Below are 9,535 nucleotides of genomic sequence, written 5' to 3' on the forward strand. Positions count from 1 at the left end.
TGTGCTCGCTGAGCTGCCACAAAGGACACGGCCGTGGCCAGGGAGGAACCTTCATGGCAATCACTGTCTTCTGAGCAACCCAAACCTGCCAGCCTCGACATTACAGAATAAAACATTTAATTTATCAGTATGAAAAGCTATTAAAAAAAAAAAAATCCCCTAGTTTTATTTCTAAAGAATAAAAGCTTGTCTTAAAGTTTTCAGTTATGTTGAAATAAAAATTCTGGATAATAGGAAATTATATAGGAATTTCCAGCTGGTCAGTTGTGGGGTTTTTCCGCATGTGCTGAGGTGGCCCTGGGCCAGACAGTGCAAGATCTCTCAGTCCCTCAAAACTTGGATGTGGACTGCTCGGTGAGCTGAACCTTGCAGCTTGAATTTCCACGCTTTCTCCGCTAGAGGGAATTTTAAAACGGATCTTTCTTAGCATTAAAGTCCAGTTTTCAGTGTATTAAAAAGTATTGCCTGCAGGACACTGCTGGACCTGGATGCACAGGAGCACTGGCCCTTCCCTAAGGCACAAGATCCTTTCCCAGTCCCGGCTGGTTATAGCTAATCACAGGAACAAACTCTGTTGTGAGATGAATAGCAGAAAAGGCTCCTTAATTTTTTAAGGCTCAGCCTTTGATTTCTCTCTGCCCGTCGGGGCTCACCGGGCTCTCCCGTGGCTGGGGTCTCTGCATCCCGCAGGGCTGTGTTCGTGGCCAGCTGAACGGAAAGGTCAGGCTGAGTTTTGAGGTAAATTTTGAATATTGGGGCTTCTCATAGCACTGCTTGTTTGTCAGTAGCAGAGCTGGCGTACAGAGCTGCCGACGTGCGATAACCATAAGGGGAATAGTCAGGGCTTATCTGCATGCAGAAGTTGCACCTCAGTAGCCAGAAGAATAAATTTTAACGGACACAGCTCAACGCCTTCTTTCATGTTAGGAGTAGCATAGTATGGGGATAGGCAGATGATTGCAAGCAATTAAGTTATGCAGCTTAACAAATTACCACTCTCTAGCTGAGCCTCCTTAATTAACCACATGCACAGACCCAGCCCAGCACTAATGTGGCATAAAATATTTTGCCTTCAACCACCGTGACCAGTAATACCTGCTTTACTGGAGTACTTGGTAGCACTAATTTTGACCTGCAGCTGTCACATCAGGGAGAGCACGTAACTCTGGTGTCCCTGACCGTGCAGGGCCATGTCGTCCGCTCGTATTGCATCGTGCACGGTGGGATACTGGGCTTTGGCACGGCGAGGATGGTACCTGGGGATGTGCAGAGGGCTGGGTTTTTTGTCTCAGAGGACTCAGCCCTTGCCTCAGGAAAAAAAAGCTGCAAAAATGGTACAAAGTCACTGGCAGGGTGTTGTATTGCAGAGGGTTAACTGTTATCACATCTCAGCCGCTTAGTTATGTCTCACTAAGTCACGATTGCAACCCTTGTATTATTGTCAGATTGGGGTATCAGGTTTATACTGAGCCAGAATAATAGTGTTCACAAAGGATTTCGTCGTGCCTTAATATAGCAGTTTAAAATGCGTTTCAAGGTCTTTCCTACACGCAGAGCTAATTGAGAAAAGCTATTGCGGTTTCAAGTGATGCTCTCACTTAAATCAAGTTCACTTTTGTGCGCTGATGTGCCCTAAATTACACTGGTGCAGATTTCCAGCCAGGCAAGGCTTTGTAGTAAGGGCATGATGTTCACCAGTTACAAAAACATTGGGGAGAGGGTTTTCCTGCTGGTACTTTCAGAGGAAAGCCAGAAACTGAGGGGCAGCGCTTACATCCCTGAGGCCTTAAAAAAGCAGCGGACGGCTTCTGGACCCTTAGCTGTGTTTTCTGCAACTTTTTTCTAAGAAAAGTTCTCGGATATTTCCTCACCCAGGTGGTTCAGGTAGTGAACTGGGAAAGTAAGACAAGCACCAGGGACAGGCATCGAATGGTGAATTCCAGTCTAGCAGACTGGATGCATCTTATTCCCGGAGCAGGATGGTGTAACCCTTTCCTGCACACACCCTGGCTAACTCAGCCTCCTGCCTGTGATTTATAACTCACCTTTCCCTCCTGCTAATGCAGCATTACTGAGCTGGCAGCGAGAGGAGGTCAGGGTCCTTCACAAGGGCTTTTCCAGGTTCGAGGGGTCTGCCAAACCCTCGGCTTCCAGGGCTCAGTAAGCATAAAACCTGGAAACAAGCTTTGTCCAGGTATTAGGGAAGGCATTAGTCAGCCTGCAAGGTTTTTATTGCTGGTGATCATGAAGAAGAAAGGGACCAGCTGTCTTGGATTTTCAGTGGAAGGAGTTTTCTACCCTAACTCATTAATTCAAGGCTTCCACCAGACCTGGGAAGCAACGTTACCTGTACACCTGCATTCACTATAGAGTTCAGCTCAAGATCAGATTGGCAGAGAAACTTGTATTAAAGTATTTTCTTGTTCTTTTAATGGAAATGCCCTTTTTACTAGGAGGGAAAACTTCAGTGACTGCTTCTTTTTGCTCTAAATATTTTTTTCTGAGAATTGTGGATCTGTCAAAATGCATCAAAATGGTGCTTTGAGAAGAGAAAAACTATGCTTTTCTTCTTTGTTTCTTCAGTTGTAGCAGAAATAGAAAGTGAAAAGGTGAAAGAATACAGGAACCAGAGGAAAATAAAGGTAAAGAATCTGCAGAAAACCAAGGTTTTATTACAGGAAGAGAAACCACAACACTCGGAAGATAGGATAAATGTGGGGGTTTTTTCATTTATTTGTTCTGAAGTGTGCATCCTCTTCTTGAGCTAACAGCTCTAACCTTGGTGTTACTCTTATTTAGGACCTGCCTTTGTTTTTTTGTGAGTTGCTACAAGCCTGTCTTTTATTCTTCATTTTTTTCCCAGATATAGAGATGTGTGAGTAAAGTGCTTATTGCCTCTTGCAGCAGTCTCTCTGGAAGGCTGCAGCCAGCTGTGAAGGAGAGCAGATGTTTCACATCTGAGCGCTGTCCAGGTAGGGACAGTGAGCAGGTCACAGGAGAAATGCAGTATCCATTCCTGATGTACTTCTCTGGTGGCTTTTAAGGTCAGTTCCTCAGCAGCTGGGGTGGTTCTTAAGTGGTGGCTTTACCCTTGGCATGATGGTCCACGCAAACTTGTCGTGGCAGAAGCATGGTTTTTTCCGTTCAGCGGCAGAGGAGTTGCCAGCTGTAAAGTCTAGAAGGGATGAAGGACAACGCTTCTGCTGGGAATGATGCTTAGTTGTGTTTTCCCCTGACAACATCTGCACCAAGGAGTAACAAAGATGGGGGTGCAGCTGGAGTAACACTGCTTGCAAATAGCAAAATGAGCATCTATGAATTGTTTTAAAGACAAGACAAGGCTCAAAGTCTGAACAAGCTGTAGAGTGCCAGAATTTTGCTGTCTTTGTGGGTTTGCCTTTCCCTCACTCATTTGTGCCAGCTGCTAAAAATGACTCATTTCTTCTTAGAAAGCTGTGCTGCTGCCCTGGCAAAGCCTTGCTGCTTGGTGTCTTGATGGTAGGATTGCTTTATTTTCAAGCTGAGCCATGGTCATTGCATGTGTTGTCATTGTTTAGCTACATATTTTTGCAAGCTCACAAGCAAAAAAGGGTTGTGAGACATCTTGTGCTACTTGTGTGCTGCCGTAGAGTTCAAAGAGGGTGTCATCTGAGCCATGTAGACCTCATCCCGTTTCAGCTTTCTGACCTTTGGGCCAGGTTCTGCAGAGTAAGTGTAGAACAACCCCACCTAAATCACGGGTGTAAATCCCCCCAGAAGAGCACAATCAGCACATGGTAAATGCCAGGTTACTTCCCTGGACTATTCTGGTGAACAAGTTGATGGGCAGAGTCATGGTTCAAGCAAATGCGAGGGCATTTTTGGAGAGAGGGAGTTCTGAATTAGAAATACGACTTGCACAAAGGCGGTGTTATGGTTTGGTCTCCTTCAAGGACTGGTGTAAGTAGAAAACTGAATTTATTGCTTGCTTTGTGCTGAATCAGGTCTTCTAACTTTAATAGAAGAGGTTCCTCCTTTACAAGAGAGATCCATCCAAGGACATTGAATTACCACAGTATTCCCCACAGCCATCTGATGATAAGGGTATGTGTAAATGGTATATTGAGTGCAGACATGAAATTGCTTTGCCAGAGTTCTTGATATCTGGACAGACTCCAGCTTTGATCCAGAAAACTGTATGACTGCCAGGAAAGCAGAGCAGAGCCCAACTTCATACGTGTCAGAACAGTCACGTGTGCTGGAACAAGCTCACCTCACCCCGCGGTCTAACCGATAGACGTAGCTCCAGGGTTGTCTTCTCTTGAACTTGCCCAGACCACCCTGATTCGTGGAGATTGTTCAGGGAAAGTCAGGGAGATCTGGGAATAAGGAATAAATTGGAGAAGACTCTGCATCTCTGGCTGCCAATTCAGAGGATGGAAAAAACCACTGGCTTAGTAAACTGTTTGCTGCAAGCTATTCTCACAGCGCTGCCACAAAGGCACTCCCGCTGTCGGAGGTGCTAGTGCCAGTTCATGTCAGTCATGGGGTTTTACTGCTGCACGTGTTCCCCTTTCAGCCGGGAGATCAAAGTCTGTTTCCTTCAATTCATTTGTGTCAATGCAGCCAGGTCCCATGTGGAATCCCAGATATCAGTGGTAGAAATGATGTGTGAGATGAATGGACGTGAACAAGCCCTTGGGAGGAAGCGGATCCCTGACATTGTAATGACAGCGTGCTGAATCTTAGCCAGAGGCTGGGAAGCTTCAAACACATGCCAAATGAAGGAAACCTGCCTGGGAGCGAAGGATTTTTATTTTTAAAATTAAGATGATAAAAACAAGTGTGATTTCCCAGCTCCTGCCCACTCTCATTTCATATCCTGGAAGTTAACTAGAAAAGCCTTTATTTCCCCAAAACTCCGGGTGGTTCAGAGTTTGACCCAGTTTTAGAGATAAGGTACCTGTCTCAAATACCAGATCTAGATCTAGATTGCTACCAGATCTTGGATTCTGGTTTAGGGTCAATTCTATTTGAATGGCCAAAGGCAAACACTTCAATAATAGCGGCCTTAATTTTTTTTTGGTAATTTAATTAGGAGCTTGATCTGGTTTTGGGGCAGGACACAAAGTGGATTAGAGGAGCAGCTGGCTCTTTAATTGGGGCCATTTATCTTTTGTTAAAGTTTAACCTTTACTTGCACAGAGAGGCAGTGACAGCAAGGGACAGAGTTTCAGCAGCGTGTTTTTATGTGCAGAGCGTCAGGTCAGCCAGGTATGCGCAAGATTGCGTGACTGGGAATACTCTCATCTTGCTCGAATCTCACTGCAGCAGTCCTAAAGTACCAACTGGCAACCGTGACATAGGGCTATTTATAGAGACCAGGAACTAGAGGGTAAATATTTGTTTAGATTCCAATGCTTAATCTGCTACTGGCTGATTGTGTGGAAAGCCTGAGCCCCCACTCTTTCTACAGCAATTTATAACCGGAGCCTTCATCTCCTCTCCTTCTCCCAGAGCTCACATACACATTCCCCTGGATTAATTCTGCAGAAAATGGGCATGGCCTGGGTTCAGACCCTCCGGCACCTTCTGGTCCCAGACCATGCTGGCAGGCATCCTGCCCTCCATCTCTCTCCTCCCTCATTTTAACTGACTGGCATTCAGAGGTAGAAATTGCAAATCCAGGCACCCGGGGAGCATGAAGGGTAACGGCACGAAGCCGTCATTGCTCTGTTGGATCGACAGACTTGTTTGCAATGACGTGGGATGGGATAGAGCAGGGGATGGGAGCTGCGCAGTCACTGGGATTCATCGCTAAGCTGGCTGACCAGTGCCAGCAGAGCCATCCCCATTGTAAAGCCCCCCCCGTTACACCACAGCGTCCTACAGTAACCACAAATCCTGCTGCTGCCCACCCCCCTCCTTTCCTTAGCCAGGACAGCGGATCCTTATGGAGGGTGGGGACAGCATCTCCCCTAACCCCTCGCAGTCACCAGGGGCTGCCCTGGGCTCCCACCGCAACCAGTGACCAAGAGACTGGGGCTCCATTGGGAGGTTCCTCCCAGCCCCAAAAGCAAGGACTACAGTGACTAGTGCTGGAGGTGAGAAGGCATCAGCAGAAGTGGTTCCAGGTGGGGATGACTGGGGGTTTCTGTGCTTATTAGCAAGGCAGTGTGCTCATTAACAAGGCACAGGTCCCACCCCCCAGGCAGTGGTGTTAAAGCATCCCGTCCCCCTGACATCACTTGCTGCTTTACCCCTTAGAGATACTGTTGGAGCTCTGCAGTACCAGTAGGAACGGTTGGTGGAAGCTGGAATCCAGATCGGTCCTGCGAGGGGTGAAAAAATCAGGTAAGCAGCAAGGTTTGTCTCCGAGCAAAGGAAGGGAGGGCAGCTAGATACAAGCTCGTGCCCTGTCTTGGCATGTGAAAAGAGAGCAGCTGGAAGTGGCGTAGCCTGGGGATCTGAGCTGGTATTTGGGAAAGGTAGCCCAGGACAGTGACTGCTGCAGGAGCCCCAGCTTCCCATCTTTGTGCCAACTCTAGTTCTGCTTAGCAATGGGAGTTCTCTGCGCGCTCAGCTGGAGTGGTTAGCTAGCAGGAGGTATTGCTGTCATTCCAATGCAGGACAGCGGTAGCATCTCTCCATCTTGTACGTGTTGGGCTTTTCTGATATGAACACCCATCTCCCTTTGATTTGCTGGAGTGTTTTATGGCAGTTGAGAATCCTGTTCCACTCCTCTGTAATGGATTTTTCCTTTGCAATTTCCTGTCCTTATTGTTTCCTACTAGGGAGGGATGGATGCCCCAGAGATAAGATCCTTAACTTCTGGGCAGGCTGAGCAGCTGATCAGACAGCAGATTTCTACTGTGGTCTCTTCTTCATCCCCACAGCATCTGCTGTAAAGGCAGTATTTCTCAGGGATGGCAAAGCAAGCTTCAGCACCAGATTTCTCTCCCTATCTAAATTTTCATGCTAGAGAAAGTGTAAGAACGCCTGGTATCCCTAAACTAACGGGGCAACTGAGACTAGCTTGTGCAAATTTGTGCATGGGAACTATAATGCACCCAAGAGCTACCCAGAGCACCCTGCAAAGGAGTACAGCTTCTGGAAGAAAACCTTCAACACAGCCAGGAAAAGAGTTTGCACTGCATGTACCATTTTTATTTTCACATATATATATTACATCATTTTAAAACAGAATATTTGTGAAAGAAATGTGGGGTTTTTTTTCAGGTAAAAGCAACCCACCATGTTCCACATAGCCCCTTTGCCTGCCATTTAAAGATGACCTGCACTGGGGAAAGGCTGGCCTGCAGGCAGAGCTTGTTCCCCATCTCCCTGCTGCTACTGGGACAACCTGTGGTCTTCCTCTCCTCCTCCCCTGGAAAGGAAAGGTGTTTACAAGTCCCTTCCCTCCAGAGTCAGTGCAAAGCATGCTTTATTGCTCCATCATACACCCTGTCCCCTTCCTGCAGTGCTGGGAGAGACTGGGGCTTCCTGGAGGGGTGGAGAAGGGAAGGAGCTGTGAAACACCATGCGCTTTGATACTGTGAAGAAGGCAAGGAAGAACCAGAATTAATAATGTGTTTTCAAGTACATGTGTAAAACCCATCACACGGAGCTTCACAGAAGGCTGCCACTAGTCCTGGCCGTGAAAAGACCAGTTTCTCCAGGGCAGTGCTGGTCCTTGCCAGCCTGAGCCCCGTGGCACCCGGCGTTTGGCAGGGATGGCTCGGGATCTGGCTCGCAGCGTGAGGAATGGCTAGAAGGGAGAGGTGGTTCTGACAAGCAAACTAATAGCTCAGGCAGATTCTTCTGTCCAGAAGGAAAGAGGGTGGGAGTGAAAAATGCTCTCACATAGGCTCAGTAAATGGGACTCTTTCTTCAGACTCTCACCCCTTTTCTATGCACGCATTATAACCCTCTGAATGAAATTCTTCTGCCCACCCTCCTGAAGACAGATGCTTCTGCTTGAACCAAGAGTTTTCTGTCTGGACAACTCCCTGTGCCATGCTCCCTTAACACCTCTCCTGGGGTAGCCTCTTGCGCAAAGAAATCCCCGACAAATGTACCTTTTCCCTTCCTGCACCCCTTGATAGGTAGGGAGCTGGCAGGGAGAGGTACAAGGAACCACGGCGTAGAGCTTGTGGCCTCGCGTGGGGCTGTGACCAGCAGCCCTGACTTGCATCCACGTACGGTTCCTCCAGCCCTGGGGACTGGCACCGCTACCTGGACAGCCTGCACCCCCTCTTTGCTACTTCTGGGGGTGCACGTCAGCCTTCACTGGGCACTGTGATGCTGAAGCCATCCCATCTGTTAGTCCTGGGGCTGGGTGGAGAAGGGAACCAGCACAGGCTTTTCTTTGGTCCCTCCTCCTACCAGCTCTAGGAGTGAGCAGACCAGGCAGGCACTGGTACCAGTGGGTGCAGCTAAGTTGTAGGCATCAGAGAGAGCCAGTCCTTCCTCGGGTGCAAACCCAGCTTGGGTCTCTGATGCTAGAAAAATGGGATGCTCGCTGAGCAGCTGTCCACCGAACCCTGCGGTGATTTAGGTAGCCTTGCTTTGAGTGGGGGTGAGACTTTCCTTCCAACCCAAATGATTCGGTGAACAATCCTCTCCTTGTGAATGGCAGAGCCCCCTCCTCATCTTCTGCTTTCATTTTCCACCTGAGGGCTTCCCACCCCTGTTTCCCTTGCTCACCAAGGGAAGAAGCCAAAGCCCCAGGGGCAGTTGTGCCCCAGTAGCACCACAGTGGCTAGGAAGGTAGCAGCAGGGACAGCCTGCTATTCAGTGCACCAGACGAGCTTGCTTTCCTACAAGGTACAATATGTGACCGGGTTGGTGGTTAAACAACGTTTACACTGGTTAAAAATATTGTAGTTGATCAGGGCTTTATCCCCGCAGAATAAAGTAGCTAATTCAGCCCTGTAAAGGAAGTCTGGGGTTATTCTAGGGAAGTAGTTTTATCTAGAGCTCTTGCTTCTATAGCAGAGACGTACTTTTTTGTAAAACTGGCTCCTGGCACTGCCAGTCCCAGAGCAAAAGCCTTCTGCATGTAGTCAAGGTGGCCTGTGGTACCTTGTCCAGGCCCCCTGCCCAAACTCTGCCGAGTGGGGCTTCGAGGTAGATACCCGCTGCGGCCCTCGCGAGAGAGCCCACCAACCCTACAAAGAGCATCAGGTTCTGGGGAGAACCAAGCCTTCTCACCTTGGTCTGCTTTGATCCCAGCAAATCCAACCCCGCTGCAGCCTGTTCCTGCCCCACTAAAGCACCTGGCGCTTTCCCTACCAGCAGTCCAGTACAAACCACTGATGCCTGCCTTTGCTACGGGTCAGAGCACGGCGCACGCCCACAGCTCTGGGTGTGCAGACCACAGCTGATGGATACCGAGGGCTCCTGGACAAAGATGGGACCTGGAAGGGGTTGGGTTTTTTTTTTTCCCCTCGGAGCCAGCACCCTTGTGGCTGTGCCTGCAGTGCTGTTGCCATCCAGTGACAGGACACAGCACTAAGTTGCCCGTTCACAGTCCCAGTTCAAGCTTTTTTCCAAT

The sequence above is a fragment of the Accipiter gentilis genome, chromosome 29, assembly GCF_929443795.1.
Source record: "Accipiter gentilis chromosome 29, bAccGen1.1, whole genome shotgun sequence".
NCBI classification, from domain to species: Eukaryota; Metazoa; Chordata; class Aves; order Accipitriformes; family Accipitridae; genus Astur; species Astur gentilis.